At 33.2% G+C, this 22,034-nt stretch overlaps 1 protein-coding gene across 1 annotated transcript in view; it reads right to left on the reverse strand.

Annotated features, from left to right (window-relative positions):
• Positions 1-22,034, reverse strand: part of LOC126972206 (toll-like receptor 6) — a 157,930-nt gene that overhangs the window by 82,066 nt on the left and 53,830 nt on the right. The window lies entirely within an intron of this gene.

A 22,034-nucleotide genomic window follows, 5' to 3' on the forward strand; every position in this document is an offset into this window, starting at 1 on the left:
TATTAGTTACTAAGTGATGGTTTTGTTCTTTGCTAACGGTACCTAAAGTGTATTAATTGTCTGTGTTAAATTTGTACTTACAGAGCGGTTAGTTATTTATGAAGAAAATATATGTTTTATTAGTTTAAATCATCAAATTAAATAAGAATGAACGAAATTATTTTTTTATTTTTATTGACATATTTTCATTATTTTGACCAGTTTATAACTATGTCAAAATATTAGGGCTTAAGGATTTTGGTTATAATTGTTTGAAAATTCAATATTTTTCAACATTCAAGTTTAAATATATTTATTAAGACAAAGTATTTAACCTCGTTATCAACAGAATACAATATATAACAATATTTTGTTTAATAAAATGCGCCAATTTCGTGTAATGATTCAGTTACTTACAGTCAAGTATAAGTCAGTTGTGATAAAATCTTACTCATGTATCTATATAGTTGTATTTATTAGTAGATAGTTTCTATGAATTGAACAGTTGAAAACTTGACATTTTTTTTAAGAGATAACTTCTTTTAGCGCGGTACGCATATTTTTAGATGAGATAAAATCTCTGGACTGGCGAGAATTTTTTTTTCGAATCTGATTTTTTATTTCTTTAACCTATAGTTTCTATTTTAGATTGCAATAATTTTAATGACAATGATGATGTCACAAGAGTTCTCGAAATTGTTAACGATGATTCATAACAGAATATAAAATGTATTTTAAAGTTTCTAATAATTAATAAAATACAATCCATAAATAAAATGCAAATCATAACATTGTACACATCAAAAAAATGTCTGACGCGCCAATATAAGTTCGTAAAGGGTTGAGTTAATGAGAAGAAGTAGCAAGAAACTCATTGCCACTCTTTTATATCAAGATTTACATTTACATCGATTTACAAATCATTTCAATTACAATATAATATGTAAAATGTTAAATTATGCAACAGACACACTCAAACGTCAAATAGTCAATGTCTTACATGAGTAAGTCAAAAAAGTAAATGTAAATGAATACAAAAGTTATTGAGTACAGTAGTTGCATCATCCACATACACCATAAATAAGTAAAGGTATTCTGTGAGCATTTTATAAGCGATTATAAATAAATAAATATGTATATACCATACATCTTTATATATATATTTCTTGTGTGCGTGTGTATGTCACTGAACTCCTCCTAGACGGCTGGACCGATTTTGATGAATTTTTTTATGTGAGTTCAAGGGGAATCGAGGATGGTTTAGATTCACAATTGAACTACCTCCTAAACGGCTGGACCGATTTTGATGATATTTTTGTGTGTTCCAGTGAATTTGAGATTGGTGTGTGTCTTCAAGTGGATTCGAAAATGGTTTAGATTCACAATTTAACTACCTCCTAAACGGCTGGACTGATTTTGATGACTTTTTTGTTTGTTTCAGTGAATTTGAGATTGGTTTAGATTCTCAATTCCGCCCATATAATATAATTCTCCTGCTCGTGTGTATGTTAGTGAACTGCTCCTAACGGCTGGACCGATTTTTCAAATTTAAAACATGTGTACAGGACAACGTCTGTTGGGTCCACTAGTATATATATAAAAATTACGAGTTGCATCCCATAGTAATACTAATAGTATTATAAAAAAAATACGGGTTGCAGTGAAAGTTATTACATCTAAACGTGGAACTAAATTAAGACAATACCTATCCAGTTTTAATGAATAAAGTCAATCCAAACGCTTGTGTGCAGAAGTGTACGTGCAGGAAAGATTTATTCCAATCTTCCCCGACTCGCTTGGTAAGAAATCGACTTTTTGTTTTCCGACACGCTTAATCACTGAATGATATTGAGTTAATATGTTTTTTGCAGCTTCTTGAATGGTATTCAAAGCTTATATTAAATTTAATTATTTAATGTAAAGGGTTATTTTAAAAACATAGTCATAATTATGTTGGGGATATAATAATATAAGAACTATTTGAAAACAGTAGACCAGTTTGGTCGTAGTTTGAAGAAACAATTTTATTCCACCAATCCTTATTGAAATTTAACGTACATTTTGCTCGTAACTCAGGTTTTTTTTTTTATGTAAATAGGGGTTGAGCAGGACGTTCAGCTGATGGTATTTAATACGCCCTTCCCATTACAATGCAGTGCCGCTCAGGATTCTTGAAATACCCAAAAATTCTGAGCGGCACTACAACTGCACTCGTCACCTTGAGACATAAGATGTCAAGTCTCATTTGCCCAGTAATTTCACTAGCAACGGCGCCCTTCGGACCGAAACACAATAATGTATGAAGATATTTACGTTTCATAAAGCTTAAATAATTTTTTTCGCAATATTTTGAAAATTATTCCAACATTGAATTGTTATACTCCCTTCAATTGACTTTGTGACAGAGCAGAAGTACCAGTTGACTTTATACATACAACGGATGTATTAACACCAGCCATAATCTCTCACGTCGTTAAATCCTGTAAATAGCCACTATTCCTCATCCCAGACACAGCTCCATAAATTATAAAAGTTGACAAAATGATTTTTAATGCGCGTACATTTTTTATGGGTGAGACACGATGCCTTCCAAAACTCATTTGGCCCTAAATGCCTCACAGCATCCTTCTTTAATTTAAGGACACATATTTTCAACACAAGCATGCCATCAATTCTATAACTCTACTAATACTCATGCCCTTGTTATTTCTTTCGTCCTGCTCTTTAGTACTGTAACAAATAGTGAATGTATTATCTATTTTGTCTTAGCCGTGACAATAATTAATGAGTGGGTTTAAACGCTTCCTCACGCCCGTGACATTATCGTAAATAGAATGATCTTCGTTCGCTTCAGCCCCTTTGATTTTGTTATTTTTGGGATGTGCAGGTTTTGTGTATTAATTTGTTGACTGTACATGCACCTATTACATCGCACTTTGATGTTTTGTGTTAAGAGGTGTCTGGTGATTTTCAGCTTAGCTTAGCCGAGTGTTTTATTGACTTAAATATTTTATGGGCTTAATATAAGATTGCTATCGACTTTTTTAGCTATTTGTTGGATGTTTTCTGTATCTTGAACTTCTTCAAGTTTCTTGTTATTTTTATTTATTTATATTATCTCATGCTAGCATTTTTATTTGACATAATTTATTAATTGTAATGTTTGATCTTCCTTAAGGAATTAAAATATATCTAGTACTAGCTGATCCGAAAGACGCTGTTCTGTCAATCTTAATATATATAAATCTCGTGTCACAATGTTTGTCCTCAATGGACTCCTAAACTAATGAACGGATTTTAATGGAGATTACTTCATGGAGTGCAGTTTGGTCCAACTTGAGAGATAGGATAGTTTTTATTTCGATTTGGGAACCAATAATTATTTTTATTTTCAATATTTTTTTGTATGGACATATTTTCTATGAGAGTATTTAGTGACGCACGGTTTGACAGTTCCGCTGTGAAACAATTTCATTATAACAACAGGGAGCATTTTTTACGAAATAATTCTTGGTGTTTTCAAATATTATTGGTAAATTCCTATAAAATAGTATTTTATTATCTACAGAACAACGTCTGTCGGGTCAGCTAGTAGAATAATTAGGATGTAAGTATTTGGAAACAATGTAGACTAAAGGCAACGGAAATGTGTAAATAACGTAGTGTCGAATTGTATAATATTTAGTAATTAAATGATAAGCATTAATAGTCTAATAGTTAAGCATTAGTTTTATAATTTTTAAATTATTAATATGGTTCTAGTATGTTATCCATAAGATATACTATCGCGGCCATTCCTTATCTGAAAATCTGTACAGTAAATTTTCAGTTTAGTTTTTTAGTTTAGTACAGACAGACGCGGCGGAACACTTTGTTTTATAATATGTAGTGATATAAATATTATGTTGGTTCTATTACTGACATAAAAATAATACTTAAACAAATTTTTGGCTTCATTTTTTCTTCTCGTCTCAAAATTAAGCGTGGAAATGCTGATAGGTTTCTTAGTACATATCCACGTAGCGATATTTTAAGAATAAAATCATAGATTATTCCTTTAATAAGTTGACATTGATTGCTGCACATAAACCCACGAGAAATAAACATACTAAAATATTACACAAAACAAACTTAATAAGGCGTTTATGATCAAAACCGCACGCGCAAATGTAAAACAAAAACATTGTCAATACAAACAATATTGTGTCTTCTAACATTGAACATCATAAAGTGGAGTAACACAAATAGCCTCGGACAGCTGAACAAAGAAACAATATTGAGCAGAAGTTATGATCCTGACACGTGCTCTAGATAGCACATTAAAAGGATTACTTGTGTATTTATTTCAAGAATCTTCTTGTTTGGATGTGTCTATCAAATTATATCAAGTCGATCTAATTTCGAATTAGTAATATTTGAAATTTTATTACTCTTCTGAATACAGGGACGTACATATCATATTGGCAATTAGGCAGTGCCTATCTCGTTATGAACCTAAATTAATGGAGCACTAGTGTTAAAGTTAATTTAGTTTCTTTTGATAAAGTGAAACTTTTATTACATCGTCTCAAACTTTTTCGTCTGTGTGTTGCATGTCGCGTGACGGTCGGGCGGCGCCTATAGTTCGCAGCAGCTGACCGTGTAGTGACTATTGAATGAAACCCTTATAAAATATTGTTTTCAGTTTCTTCATATATGTATATAATCTAAATAATTGTTAAGTATTATGTCTATCGTACTCTCCCTGATTTAAAATATTTATTGAAAAGTATTGGGAATCAGTCACCCCATGTAAACTGTTTATCTATATAAACATGAAAAATAATTGAAAGTATTCAAAAGTATTTTTTTATTAAAAAAATTTCATCATTTTTAATCCTCTTCAATCAATATTTTAACCAGGGTTAAGACACAGAGTTCAATAAAAATATTAGTTGGAGGCTTAGTCTACTTTTATTATTTCCCATTATCATTCCAAATTTCCAAGTATAAAATTAAGATTGATAAAGCGATTTTTATACCCTTAATGGAATATTATTCCAAAAAATTTTAGTTTAATGTCTATAATGTGAAAAAAAGTTTAACTTTTACAGTGGTATCATAAAACCACACAATCCTTACTTTTATACGCTTTATATTAGCTTCACCTGTATGTTTGTATGTTTGTAACCGACTTCTTTGGGCGCGATTTTGACCCACTTTAAACGGCTCGATTTCGTTCAAACTTTGTAGATTTATCGAGGATCGATGACATTACACTAATTTGACTAAAAAATTAAAAATAAATAATAGTTAAAAAAACTATAAAGCACGCTTTATATAAAATTCAACTAAAAAATAGAAAATAAATTTAAAGTGTAAAAGAAAATATATTTTATTGTAAAAAAAGCGTGGGGTGCTTTTTAAGATATTATTAAAATAATAATTCTTCTCAAAGCTCAACTACGACTGGTTAGATCCACAGTGCCTACCTAACTAGAAAACAAATGCACGCCCCTGTGTGAATATCTTTTTGGGAATGAGCCATTCGTATGATATTGTTACATGTTACAATCTGTCACATTTGGTTTTTATATATTTTATTGCAGTGTGTAGCTAATGTTGGCTTAGAAATAAATTTGAATGGCAATTTTATTATCAAAAAGTTAATTATTATTAATATTATCAAAATATATATTTGGTATCAAGATTTTTCATGGTTTATTTATATATTCTGAAAACAAATTTTATAGGATCATTTCTCTAGCACCTTCAACAAAATATTGCAAAAGAAAATTCTCAAAAACAACTTCGCCTCAGGACAAGGTATGTCCCGAAACTGTCTTTGAATCTCAATTTTTTATCTTTGTGTTTCCCTAATATTTTATTTCCAATTAAAAATACAGTTTTCAATACAAACATCGTAAACAAAATAAATAACAAACATATGATTGGTTTTATTTTTATTATTTCATAATCTACATAAATTAACATCTTTCTACTAAATGGATATTAAGTATTTACAAGGCACTCATTGGTATTCTGGTGAATAACATTTGTTCTGTTACATATCAGATTGTGTATGTGTGTGTATATTTAATATCAGCTAACCTCCAAAATTTTGAATTTAAAAGTTTGAATTCGAAATATATAGCTTTCGTTCGTATATATACGTATTATTTGAATGATAAAGATAGTTGGAATTAATGTTCTAAATTTTGTTAGTAAATATTGTTATACTCATTTGAATGCTACTGTAACTTTTGTACTTCATCCTGACTTGCACTAAATAACTTATAAAGTTTTACAGTGAATAAAGATTTTTTTGACTTTGACTTTGACTTATAATTATGTACATTTTTTGGTAATGGTACACGGTGCGCAGTAGCTACTTCAAACAATGTTTGTACAAGTGTAGTACAATGTCCATTCTATCCAAATCAACCAATTGTTTGCTGGTAAATTGTAAAGTTTACAATTGTATATTGTTCTATACAGAATGAAATGAATTACGTGGAATAAATAAGTAAGTTACAATCATACTCTGGTATGTTATTTAAGTGTTATTACTAAGTATATGATGAGATATTAGATAGTAATAAAAATATTAGAACATAGAGTGGGTGTAAAAACTTTTTATCTACACCCATGCTTTAAATCCTCTATTAAAGATTCTGAAACAGTTAGCTTATTGCCAACATTAAAACACCCAATGTTCTAATAACCATTACATCATCCAAAAGAGTGTTGTAATGTTGTACTGAATTTATTAACAACACTCCTATTTTTTTTTTCATTCCGTTCATGCTCAAAGAGTTTTAACAGACAGCCACATTCTAATTTCTCGATGCGTGGATTCTGTATGAATTAAAAAAAAGAACATTTTGGTTTACGCGCGTTCCACATAACCAAAACGTCGCGCCCCGTAAAAAAAAAGTAGGTTATTCGTATCCCCGCCATTTTGCAAGGAAAAAACACATGTATTGCGTACATATTGTTTTATTATTAAAATAATTGGTGAATGTACAATTGCAGGTTACAGACTTTTTTTTATGATAATAAGAGACGAGACGAGCAGGACGTTCAGCTGATAGTAATTGATACGAAATGCCCATTACAATGCAGTGCCGTTCAGGATTCTCATAAAACCCAAAAATTCTGAGCGGCACTACTACAATTGCGCTCGTCACCTTGAGACATAAGATGTTAAGCCTCATTTGCCCAGTAATTTCACTAGCTACGGCGCCCTTCAGACCGAACCACAGTAATGTTTACACATAACTGCTTCACGGCAGAAATAGGCGCCGTTGTGGTACCCATAATCTAGTCGGCTTCCTGTGCAAAGGAGCCTCGCACTGGTCGTAGACTTTCGTTTGCATTTTGTGCTGCATTTAGTATTTCTCGCGGGGATAATCTATCAATTGTTCTTTTTCTGTACTTAGGTAGACATTTTAACAACTATAACAAATGCGACACTAATAAAATATGAAAATGATATGGGAAATGGTGCGCAAGTATTTTTTCCTTTCAAAATTATAATTTTAGTGATAAAATGCATAAATTAGAAATAATTTGATAATCATTAATGTTTTTTCATCTTAATAAGGGAAACATTTAATAAGGTTCACTCTACGAGCAAAATAGAACTATTATAATGATTATTTTCTTACAATTTATAAAGTATATATAAATATTTTTTCATATTTTTGATGAAAAAAAAAAGCCCGCTGAGTTTGTTGCGCCCATTCTTCTCAGGCCCGAGGCATTCATTTTGGAATGGGTGGTAGTTTTTTGACTTTCAATAAGTGATTTCACATCCTATTTTGTATAAAAATATTTGAATTTGAATTTGAATTAACATTTAAAAAATTCCAACTTAAGAAAACAAAATATTAATATTATTTTATGTAACTTTTAAATAACTTTGAATGGAGCCCGCAGGCATAAAGACTAAATATATTAAGGTATTTTTTTGCATGAGAACTTAAGATATAATTAACTAAACCAGACATCACATACGACACGAACATATGATTATCACATTAAGATAATAAAACATACAATTCTCTCATAAACCATTTTATACCGTGTCCTAATTGCCATGTTTTCGTAATAAATGTAGATACTTCGTTACAACACAATCTGATTATTTTTAATAAGCATTATTTTGTTTCTTTAATATGAAGGCAATAAAACTAGAATAGTAATTAGTATAACAATAAGTTTTTTTATGAAAATAAGGGACGAGACGATCAGGACGTTCAGCTGATGGTAATTGATATGCCCTGCCCATTACAACTGCGCTCGTCACGTTGGTACATAAGATGTTAAGTCTCATTTGCCCAGTGATTCCACTAGCTACGGCGCCCTTCAGTCCGAAACACAATAATGCAACACATTACTGCTTCACGGCAAAATGTAATGTAAATTAAAATAGAAGCTATTTTTGATTATAATCACAGAACAATGATACTACAATTATTTATTTATCTCTATGCAAGATATCTTGATATAATCTATTATTGGGGTCAGTGACGATCTATACACATATGAGGATATATCATTTGCAGTCTGATAGGGGAACGGCAAAAGTGTGCTTAAAGACATTGTAAGCACACTTTTCTCCTTAGTCATGTGCCAACTGTCACTGTGCGAATAAAATGTGAACTGAATAAATGTTTTACATTGCTGCATATTGACCAAGAATATTTTAAACAACTGGAGTAAAAGCGGCAATGTATAGCTGCTGTCGAAGCTTTTATGGTTTAGTTTCTGGCATGATCCATATTTCGGCTTTGTTTATAATGCGGAGTGATTTGTCTGTAAGTATAGAACGTCATTGATTGGGATATTTAATAAAGTAATACTTCCGATTTCATAGGATATAGAAATATCGTCTGATTGTTTTGCGTTTGCTCTTTCTAACCTCAGAAGCCGCTTACCTAATTTCTTATGATTGTTATATTGCTGTAGGCTTAGGGTAATATCTGTAGTTAATATTATGTCAATAGGTTCATACATAAAATATATGACAATATGAATAATTTTAGAAGTCCACCCAGACCTTAGATAATTTATACGTTTATATAGAGACTCTTGCTGTTAGGCAACGCATGACAACACGCTAGATTTATTACTTTAGTGTATATGACAGCTACGTATTACACTCGCGATACGTTAGTCACTATTTTTAACGTTTCCGAAAAACCGTCGCTAAAAATAGAGGCTATCTGTTCACCGCTATTTTTGCGACGTGTTTACAGTCTACCTACACGTATCTATCTACAAACTATTGATCTAACAAGACAGCCATCCACTTCATCCACACAGTCTGTTCGAACAGTTTTCCTGATTCCTGAAGATATTGTGAGTATAATTAATATTTGTACATAGTATATTCATTAAAAACGGTGTGACTAGCTTTATTTTATTTTATCAATCAATCATCTTCATGTATCAGCCATCTACAGAATCTGACTCTACACGTGAACTCTTGCAATAGAAAATAATATAAATAAGAACACAACAATTGTATAAGTAATACTAATGAAATCGTTGGATGTTGTCAACATTAAAATGAATGGAATACATTGCTGCTTATTGACCAAGAATATTTTAAACAACTGTAGTAAAAGCGGCAATGTATAGCTGCAGTCGATACGAGCACTAATGCTTGTTGAAAATTTTACTTCAAATTTATATTTTCTTAATGAAACATGTCGTCGTTGTTGTTTTACTTTGAATTTGCACCGTGTGATGCAGAAATACATTTGTTTACATTTTCCAGTTCCATCGTGTTCTAAGCGGCAATAGCGGAGGTTTTAAGGAAAATTACTATGTTATAAAACATGACTAATATTGTTTCATGTGATAATACCATGATGACCTGTATAGCCAAGTGGTTAGCGATCCTACCTACTAAGCTAGAGGTCCCGGGTTCGAATCCCGGTAGGTGCAAGCATTTATATGATGAATATGGATGTTTGTTTCCGAGGTATGGATGTTTAAATGTATTTAAGTACGTTTATATGAATATATGTATGTTTAAGTAAGTATATTGTATTAAATATATCATTGTCTTGTAACCCCTAACACAGGCTATACATGCTTAACTTGGGGCAAGATAATTTGTGTAAAAAGTGTGTCAATATTATATTATTATGATGTATTTTCTCTATGACTTATTCCATTTATTAAATATAACTCTGTCTAAGTTCTGTCATAAATCCTACTACTGAATAGCTAAGTGATTAGACAGCCTAGGACTTCATTTTGATTATTTAATAGTAATAACAATGACAGCGCAAAAAAAGAATGCTGGGAGAGTTTCTTGCGCAGTTTTGTCTCTCTCAAAGCTCCATTTGTTTCCGAAGCGGTGGTAGTGTTTTTTTTATGATATAAGGGACGAGACGAACAGGAAGTTCAGCTGATGGTATTGATGCGCCCTGCCCATTACAATGCAGTGCCGCTGATTCTTGAAATACCCAAAAATTCTGAGCAGCACTACAACTGCGCTCGTCACCTTGAGCCATAAGATGTTAAGTCTCATTTGCCCAGTAATTTCACTAGCTACGGCACCCTTCAAACCGAAACATAGTAATGCTTACACATTACTGCTTCACGGCAGAAATAAGCACTGTTGTGGTACCGATAATCTAGCCGGCATCCTGTGCAAAGGAGCCTCCGTCTGGTAAAAATTTAAAAGTGTTTGATCTGATGTGACATCAAAAATAATTCAAAAGGAATATATTTTGAGAAAATTAATTCCTTATAAAATAAGTCATTTTGACATGCAAACAACACAGCAGGAATATAGTAGAATGTTTAATGCTACTAAGGAAATTTTCTTATGTAGTGTTCGTTCTCTGTAGAGTAAGATAGCAATTTATCTCGTTTCTTGCATGATGTTACAGCTCATTATTATTATGAAGATGCTTCGCGTAGCTAACTAAGGCAAGACGAATCTGTTTGAGTTATAAGGGAGAATATATAGCGTTCTTATGTAATTTACATGTTAGTAGTATACGGTGGGTGTAGCTCTGCTTCTAATTATTATGATATACTATGGCAACTTCTGCTAATTTATATAAAGTAGTCTTTTGTATATTAACATGATGTGAAGACAAACATTGTAACTGCAGCCTGGTTTGATCGCTGTGACGAGATACATGTAGAATGGGTTGGCAATTTAAACGCACTTAAAATTGAAGTATCTGTATTTACAGTTTCCACTAATAATTATTATAATATTTAATACAATTTGGGCAGCGTTACCCCTTAGATTTCACAATATGTAATGTCCACTCGAACTTAGCGCTCTGGCTTATATAGGGCACGACCGTCAGTTGAAACTGCTGTAGTGCTAACTAACTTAAACGAATCAAGTTATCTGAAGATCTAAATATTATATGCTATTATAGTTATTTCTCATTATAGTGATAATTATATTAAATATTTAGATATTAACAGTAGTTAAATGAATGTAATTATTAATTGGGATATCTAATGACGGTTCAAGGCGTTGGTATTGCTTGTTAACACACCAAGCTGACATACATGACTATCTAAACATGACCACCATAAAGAAGGAAATAAAAGTACAAGCAATGTGCTATGCCGAACGCTTAATCACCTAAAACCCATGGCCATTCAACTGCTTGACTGCCCTCAAGCAGTGATAAGAGTTGAACAAAAGCGAGACGAGAATCATTCTTATAAAGTTCGGAACGTTCCAAGCTTGGTTAGGTCGTGCGTTGTACCCAGGAGCAGTCTTGCTGGAATGTCCAATGTACATTTTACAAATGAACATAAACTGTCGTTAGATGTACCATATGTATAGATGGTACGGTGTACGACCACATTTCAAATTCAAATTATAATATTTTTATTCAAATGGACGCAAGAAACTCAGCGAGCTTTTTTTAACATAAAATATGGATTAAAATGTGATATCGTACAATAAACATTTATAATTAAAGAGCCTGAGGGTGTTCGCTTTATTCCCAGTCCGTGGTGTCATTAAGAAAATCGTTTATGCTATAGTAACCTTTCCCACACAAACGTTTTTTAACAATTATTCTAAATTTCGTAACACATTTGTTTTGTACATTTTATGGGATCATATTTTAGAAGCATATACATCGCCCAACAAAAGGCTTATTAACTCGACCCAACCGAGTAGTAGGCATAACAAGTTTATGTTTGTTCCTCGTGTTAACATTCTGAATGTCACAGTTTCTAGAAAATTCCTCAATGTGCTTATGAACATACAAAACATTATCAAAAATGTATTGAGAAGCAACAATCAAAATGTTAATTTCTTTAAACTTTTCTCTTAATGATTCTTTAGAACATAGGTTATAAATCGCGCGAATAGCCCTCTTCTGCAGCACAAAGATGGTATTAATATCGGCCGCACTGCCCCATAACAATATACCATAGGACATAATACTATGAAAATAACTAAAGTATGCTAATCGCGCCGTATCTATGTCAGTTAACCGTCTAATTTTCTTAACCGCATATGCTGCAGAACTAAGCCTATTCGCCAATCCATCAATAGGAGTAATGCCAAGAAATACAGCAGATTCCAGTGGTTTTACCACCTCTCCATTTAATAAAATATTCGGATCTACATTTTGGACATTTGGAGCGGTAAAGTGAAAATATTTGGTATTATGACTATTTAACAATCTCTCTATTTAATAATCATAGGTGTGACTGAGAGCCTAGCTTTTAAAGAGTCTTGAAAATGACCGACGACTCAATACCAATATTTGTGCAAAGCAATCACTGCATTGCTATTTTCCGTTAACACCTATGGAATGCCATTTTTGTTATCTAGCATCGAAAAAATGTTATGATTTGTATTATTATTAATTTATTATTATTATTATTTGAGTTGTTACAATATTTATTGCCAGACTAATCATAATCAATGATTGGATGATTTCTATGCCATCTCGGGGAAGCGATCGACCTCGTTGAGGCGTAGACCAGTGGGAGGCTCCTTTGCACAGGTGGCCGGCTAGATTATGGGTATCACAACGGCGCCTATTTCTACCGTAAAGCGGTAATGTGTAAGCATTACTGTGTTTCGGTCTGAAGGGCGCCGTAGCTAGTGAAATTACTGGGCAAATGAGGTTTAACATCTCATGTCTCAAGGTGACGAGCGCAGTTGTAGTGCCGCTCAGAATTTTTGGGTTTTTTGAGAATCTTGAGCGGCACTGCGTTGTAATGGGCATGGCGTATCAATTACCATCAGCTGAACGTCCTGCTCGTCTCGTCCCTTATTTACATAAAAAAAAGATTTTGGGACAGTCCTAATAGCATTTTAAAACGCCCTAGCAGACAAATATGATGGACCCTTTTTGCGACACTGGGTGGGTGGACATGTGCCTAGTGGTATTTATGCCCTACAATAAGAGCCTTTCGTTTTAATTACTATTATGTAAGTGTATACTAACAAATTTATGTTATTTTACTAACATATTATGTAGTATTATGTGTGGATCTTTGTTTCTGAAATAATTAAGTAATTATTGTTAATAGAATATTTTTTTTTGATCCGTGTTCGGCATTTTGTAACGTTTTAACGTTTGAGTATTTTTGTTGCATTGTTTTGCATATATTGTAATTGAAATGATTGGTAAAAAGATGAAGATGTTAATGTTCATTTAAGTGGCAATGACTTTCTTAACACTTCTTCTCATTAAAGCCCAACCTTTTCCTTTTTGGTTTGTAAATGTAAAAAAAAACTTGTCATTTCGTTTACCTACACGAATAAAGTTATTTTGATTTGGTATGATTTAATGTTTTTGTAAATCTGCTAGCTAAAATTTTGTAACTATCTCCGTCACTTAATCCTGTTTTACCAGTGCTCCTTTGCACAGAATACCTGCTACATTATGCGTACCACAACTGCGTTTATTTCTGACGTGAAGCAGTAATGTGTAAGCATTACAGTGTTTCGGTCTGAAGGGCGCCGTAGCCATTGAAATTATTGGGCAAATGAGACGTAACATCTTAAGTCTCAAGGAGACGAGCGCAGTTGTAGTGCCGCTCACAATTTATGGGTTTTTCAATCATTCTGAGCGGCATGCACTGCATTGTAATGGGCAGGACGTACCAGTTACCATCAGCTGAACGTCCTGCTCGTCTCGACCCTTATATATATAAAGAACACAGCAAAAATTAATCCTACTTAGCGAACACTTTTGTTACTGTGAATATAATTGAGAGTAAAGCGGTTTGAATTGAATATCATATAAGCCGTGCAATAATTTAAGCGTGAAAATTAAACTCTGCTAGTTCTTGAATAATCACCGTTTTCACCGGAACACATGTAGGTCGTAAACGTGACTAATATCAGCATAATATTAGTATCTAGTATATATAATATACTGTATGTGTAAGTAAGGAAAGGGAACGCTATTTTAATAATTTGTATTTGCATTATTGTCTTCGGCATTAATAATTTGTAATTTCTGATAAGTTTCTTCATATATTTCGATGTAAGAGTCTCCAAATTACATTTTGTCATTACATTTTAAATTTCATTAACCTGAAATAAGATAGTTATTTTCATCATTAAATTCAAATTCAAATATATTTATTCAAAATAGGATTTGACATCACTTATTGAAAGTCAAAAACTACCACCCATTCCAAAATGAATGCCTCAGACCTGAGAAGAACGGGCGCAACAAACTCAGCGGGCTTTCTTTTTTTCATCGAAAAAATATGTTTATAAAAGTAATATTATACTATTAAACTTATTATTTAATAGCCTGAGGGCGGTCTCTCCATTCCCAATCTGTGCTATCATTAAGAAAGTCATTTATGTTATAATTACTTTTACCACACAAACGTTTTTTTAACAATTCTTTTGAATAACGTAATTCTTTTGTTTTGAACTTTTCTGGGATCTTGTTGTAAAAGCATATACATCGCCCCACAAAGACTTACTAACTCGACTTATCCGAGTAGTAGGCATTATAAGTCTATGTCTGTTCCTGGTGTTATCATTATCATCATCATCAGCCGGAAGACGTCCATTGCTGGACTAAAGCCTCCCCCAAAGATTTCCACGACGATCGGTCCTGCGCTGCCCTCTCATCCAACGTATTCCGGCGATCTTGACCAGATCGTTGGTCCATCTTGTGGGGGGCCTACCAACACTGCGTGTTCCGGTACGTGGTCGCCATTCGAGGACTTTTCTGTTACTCTCATTATTACCAAATTCAGTCCTATATTGTTTATGATGCTAAACCCAAAAACTACTGATGATCCGATTACAATTAAACTAAACAGGGTCACTGGTCTAATCTGAAGATTGCACAAAAATATCATCAAATCGGAAATAGACTTTGTTTTAAGCAACTTTGGTTCTCTAGTCTACTCTATAGGTTCTATAAATTAAAGCATTAAAATGTGAGATAAAATTCATAAGTGATACTTTTGGATTACTTCTTTTTTGGATTCTCTACTGGACTAATTCTTTATTTAAAATACTTACTCTTAGATTAAGGATTAGTCTCCGCTGCGCTCAAACTAGATACCGCAGGCGTAGTCGCAAAATGCGGCAACTATTAATATGCCCAAGTGGGCGTACTCGAGTCAGTCTGGAACAATTTGTGACGTTGACGTGCCACATGTTCTGTTAAACTTTGGTAATAATTAAAACTTAAATGCTGGGTTGCGTAGAAAGACTTTGTAAAAATAATACTACAAGAAATAGGGAAGACACTGGGGTCACATATCATCGGTAAGTATTTGTAAAATAACACGAAACGTATGTTTTATTAAAGATGCCATTGAGTGTCAAGATGCAACGCACACAATCATCTAATAGTAATAAAAAACCTATTGTTATTAGATAGTGCGGTATCTAGTAGGAGCGCAGCGGAGACAAATCCTAAATCCACTACTTAGTATGACATATTATACGCATTTCATCATTCTTATAAGTTTGTAAATTAAACCCAGAATTGTTACGAGTATTCCAAAGTACAACATTTTATAAAATTTCCAAAGCAAATCTCTTTATTATCATTTCAACCCAAATCAACGCGACAACTTGTACAAATTTATTCGTATTAAAATTCAAAAATAATATAGACAAATTGGATACTTTCGGCCGCAATAAAGCATCTAAATCAGGCATGTCGGTCCTTCATTAACATCTAGCCCTTAGGGATGGAGTGCACGATCATTTTGTTTCTGGTCTCCGAGACAAATTCCCCAATTATTAACTTCTGTTTTGTTATTTAGATATAGAACGAGTTGCGGAATAAGAAAAGTGATTTATGAAGCCGCTGTAATAACATCAAATTGCTCTAAAATGTTACTAACTAACATGTGTGGGTATATTATCGTTTTTGTTTTACTTTTGTATGCATGAGACGCTGAATTTATGGTACTTTGTTAACCACACAGGGAAGGATATTAAAGATGCATAACCATGGCCATCAATTCACTTTTAGCACTAGAAAATTAACATTTTATAAATAAAAATTACACTCAGCGGGCAATGGAGTCGAATCAGAAATGAGGAGATCCGTAGGAGCACCAATCTCACCGACATAGCCCTGATGGTTGCGAAACTGAAGTGGCAGTGGGCAGGGCACATATGGCTGTTAGGGCAGTAAAGTCCTCGAATGGCGACCTCGTACCGAAAGACGCAGTGTTGGTAGGCCCTAGTAGGTAGTTGGTAGGTACTAGTAAACTAATTAGGTTGGTAACCCCCACAAGATGGACCGACGAACTGGTCAAAATCGCCTGAACACGTTGGATGAGGGCAGCGCAGGACCGATCGTCGTGGAAATATTTTGGGAGGCCTTTGTCCAGCAGTGGACGTCTTCTGGCAAATGATGATGATGATGAAATGAAAATTGTAAGCCTTGACAGTTGCTATAAGAACGTAAAATCAAAGAAAGTGGAAGTGAGTGCTTGGTAGACAAAGATGATTAGAATTATTCAGAAGTTTGGATGGTAGATTTGGTTTGATCAAGTGGTAAGAATGAATATACAAATATTTATAAAGCAAACGATAAAAGTTTTGGGATCAACTGACCCGTAAGTCACGTTAGGTTTATACTTACATTAATTCCATGATAAGACATGGAATCTTCTGAAAGAGCCAAGCAAGAGATGAAGAAAGGAGGAGAAAATGAAAGTATAAAAAGGGGATTGATGCGACCAAAAGAAATCTAATTTTAGGACGTATGTAGGACATGGTTAATAAAGTTTCGTAATCCTTTTTTTATTTGTTTATTATAAACATACAGTTTCTTCTTAAAATAATACAAAGTCCTGTAAAACTGTTTACACAGTTTGTCTACAGGACTTTGTATGGACTTGCTTTTATCTCTGTTACAGACATCTCACAAGCATGATTCTACTTTAAGAAATAATTAAGTATATAGTTATTAAATCCAATTGCGGACTATCGTGTATACTGTTTTTATTTCCATTTTGGGGTGCTTGACTTGAGAATAAGATAGAATGTTAGTTAGTGACAAAAATCAGACTTTGTAACCAGTGACAACTATGCCAATGTTATTATAGTAAAAGTAGTTGTTTCTTAATATGAGTTCAGATTGGTTGACATGTTATAAATCTTTATTTACACGTCCATTTTTAAAGCAGTGTAACATTTAACCAGCAGGAAGGAATACAATACAAATCCGGGAGGCTCCTTTGTACAGGATGCCGGATCATTGGTACTACAACGGCGCCTATTTATACCGTGAAGCACTTATGTACCTTCAGACCCCTTCAGCATGCTTACAGCATTACTGTGTTTCGGTCTGAAGGGCGCTGTAGCTAGTGAAATTACTGGGCAAATGAGACTTAACTTCTTATGTCTCAAGGCGACGAGCGCAGATGAAGTGCCACTCAGCATTTTTGGGGTTTTTCAAGAATCTTGAGCGGACTGCATTGTAATGGGCAGGTCGTATCAATTACTATCAGCTGAACGTCCTGTTCGTCTCACCCTTATTTTCATAAAAAATATAACCAGAATGTGTAGATATTTAATAAGAGGGCAATATAAAAATCTAACAAGTCAATAGTTTTGGTACATAACTCTGCAGTGTTGTTCATAATACGAGTATTGACACTAATGGACGTTTTCAAATTATTTTTATCGCGTAGTTTATTCCTTGCCTTTTAAGCGCTTGCGGTGTAAGGATTTCTCGTCTAAGCCACGTCTATACCGCTTTTATCTATTTTGAATATAATGTGTTTTAAATTAAAAATATTTCGCAATGAATGACATAATAAGATATCACCAATCCAGTTATAAATAAACCAAGTTTAATTTAACAAAGATTAATAAGAAAGTCGCAGTTACCAGGGCCGACTTCTGTCGAATTTATAATTAATTACTCTATTAAAACTTAAATAAGATGCTTTTATTTATAAGTAGGTGATATGCCTGAAAGCTACAAAATAATAGGTTTTAAATATGCTTATTTTTTGGAAAAGGAGGACAAACGAGCATAAGTGGTGTTAAGTGATCACCACCGCCCACATTCTCTTGCACCACCAGAGGAATCATAGAAGCGTTGCCGGCCTTTAAATCCTTAAGTAAGTTTATTTATAACAGCCGAGATGGTGTTCATGATGTAAACTATTTGTTATGGTATGCGGCATATCTATCGTCATATTTTATACTTTTTGCGCGCTACGTGGAGTATGATAAATTGCCTCTGAGACCCAACTGAATGCAAATCTCCCGAAGTGGGTCAGACCGGCGATATTATTTTTCCCGTCGAACCATTGCTTTCGTCTAAATGATTGATCTTCCATTGTCATATGACATTTTTAGGATTCGAGATCGTAACAGTGTATTTTAAGATGTTGCGTCGAGTAGCTTTCTATTGCGGTTGTAAAGAATTTTATTGAATGCGTTCTTGAAATTGAATGGTTCGAGTTTTTGCAGTTCCGGTCATTGACAGATTAATCGGTTACTGCGTGAAGTTATTGTCATCGTTACATTGTTGTGAACTATAGATGTATCTTGGTAGGGGACAGACACGTGGTATGCTTTTTATTGTATGTACTTACCTAAGTACAACTACCTTAGTTTAACTGTATTGAGAGACATCATAAGTCAAAGTTATATATTGTTTAAATTAGTTGAAATGAAAATTAATTTAGGCGCGAATGAGACTAAGCTATTCGCTCGAAAATGTACCTCTCGTTTTGTTAAAGTCAACTCGAATCGACTAATAAAACAGTCCGAAAAACTTAAGTACTATATTATCGTTAAATTAAATTTACTTAAGAAGAGGACAGTGTCAGTTGTAGATACTGACACTGTCCTCTTCTTAAGTAAATTTTGTCAAAAACCATCTTACTACAAACACTGACAGTGTCCTCTTCTTCGATAATTTTTCCCAAAAAGCATTTATCTACAGACCATCTGTCTACAGACACTAACAGTGTCCTCTTCTTCAGTAAATTTTGCCAAAAACCACACTATCTACAGACACTGACAGTGTCCTCTTCTTCAGTAAATTTTGCCAAAAAACATCTGTCTACAGACACTGACAGTGTACCCTACTTCAGTAAACTTTGTCAAAAACCATTTGTCTACAGACACTGACAGTGTCGTCTTTTTCAGTAAATTTTCGAAAAAACCATCTTACTACAGACACTGGCAGTGTCCTCTTCTTCAGTATTATATTTAAATGAGTAAAACTCACGTTAATCAAAGTACGATGTTGTAATACAAATAAATTTATGTGAATGAATTTCTAAAATCGTGCAGAAATTTATGATAATTTCATGTATGTAGTTTGTAAACCATATTGCCGACACAAAAACAACATCACGCAACGGATTTTATATCGAACGCCTGAGGACACAAATAAAGCAACTTTTGAAATACTAAACAACACGCAACGTTGGAATTTCGAACAAAATGTATAATTTTGAAAAGTATTCAGATTCTTTACAACAACTTTAACTGGAACATTTCGTTAAAGATACCAGTAATTTGTTTTTAGGTTATATATTGGATGATAGGATGGCTAAGAGTGGTTTTTCGGCTTGTGTTTAAAATTCACACTTTTTGTTAACGGTTCGGAATATAATTTTATAAAAATGAAGGACGAAACGGTCAGATAGCTTAGCTAATAAATTTCCAACAACATTGATAGTAAAATCTGAGTTAGAATCCATCACGAAACGACCGTAACAAGCCGCGATACGCGCTCTCACATTGCAACACACCAATCATTCGAGACTTACATGGAATTATTGAAAGATATGTTCAACCTTCTAACCACAAAACAATAGCACTACTAGTTATATTGCAACTAACATAGATGCTGCCGAACTTAAGGGGGCACTAAGCCTTTAGCAAGGCAGCATAAAATCGGTCAGAGGAGAAAGTGACAGATCTGGTTAGGATCAACGAAACGCGCACGAATTTAAGGAAATCCTACTAATTATTTTAAACATATATAATTTGAAAATGTTAAGTATATAACGTCATCAAAAACATGTACGTTAGTCATAATTTTAAATCTGATGACTATATGTATTTATGCCGTACTAAGGGTTCATTTTATTTTAATTTCATAACTTTGGATTCATTAATTCTCAATGAAAATCAAATCATAGAAACTGGAGGAATAAACTGGAGAAAAATGGCTCTAGACAAGAAGACTTTGAGAGCTGAAGGAGGCCTTTACTCGTTGAGAAATCCTTGTTATAAAAATAAATACAATAATTATAAATTGATATTATAATCATTATTATATTTTAAGATAAACTAATAAATATTACCTAGTACATACACAACTCAATTAATTTACATTAATTGTGAATCTTAATAAAAAGAATTATACTTATACATCTATGTATAAAACATGTAAAATTGCCAACCAATTATTTTTTTAAGAATTTATTTTTTAACATCGGATTATTTTCTTTCGAGGAAACAACAACTTATCGTGTTCAAATTGTATAATTTATAGATCAAGCATTAATAAAATCTATACTGAAAGTGAAGCAAATAACGCACATATTTCACAATTACGTATCGCTGTATCAGTACAGGTTTAACCTAAAGCACCCTACAATACAAATAGGAGTAGTTTTTTACTGCTGTGTAATTAATAAGTAAGTAAGTGAGAAAGATTACCAGAGGGAGGCTCTTTTGCACAGGATGCCGGCTAGATTATGGGTACCACAACGGCGCCTATTTCTGCTGTGAAGCAGTAATGTGTTTAATAAAAATGTGTTTAATAACATTACTGGGTTTCGGTCTGAAGGGCGCCGTAGCTAGTGAAATTACTGGGCAAATAAGACGACATCTTATGTCTCAAGGTGACGAGCGCAATTGTAGTGCTGCACAGAATTTTTGGATTTTTTAAGAATCCTGAGCGACACTGCATTGTAATGGGCAGGGCGTATCAATTACCATCAGCTGAACGTCCTGCTCATCTCGTTTCTTATTTTCATTACAAAATAAACATTATTGTTTTATCATACAATTAATAAGAATTAGGTTATAAAAAAACGATTATTTAATCTGATTTTTAGCCGTAAGAATTAATTCCTTATGTACCTTATTATGTAATAATACATCTGTGATTTACGGCCGTTTTCAATAACGTATCTCTAGTTACTAACACCGTTTAATGTCAAGATCTTATCTATCCATAGTTATGTCCAATATAGTTATATTATTAGTTATAGTCCAACGCTATCTGTCGATAGGTAATTGAAATGTAAGTAAGCGTAAAACAATAGATTTGCCTACCTCTAGTAAGTTAAACTAAGGATAGATAGGTTATTGAAAACGGCCATTTTACACGGCCACGGTATCGATACATTTTAACTTAACTTAGAAACATTTAATAGAGATTTTTAATAGTATAGATTAATTATGATGTCATGTGGAAAAAAATCTTGTCAACAATTTGACGCGAAAACCGGATACAACTGGTCATCAATCATTTCAACACAAACCAGTCACGCAGAATATACTGTCTATTTCGGGTTCCGCACAACTGTCAGGTTTCGTAATATTAAATAACACATTGCTACAATATGTCAAC

Source organism: Leptidea sinapis, chromosome 25 (genome assembly GCF_905404315.1).
Source record: "Leptidea sinapis chromosome 25, ilLepSina1.1, whole genome shotgun sequence".
NCBI classification, from domain to species: Eukaryota; Metazoa; Arthropoda; class Insecta; order Lepidoptera; family Pieridae; genus Leptidea; species Leptidea sinapis.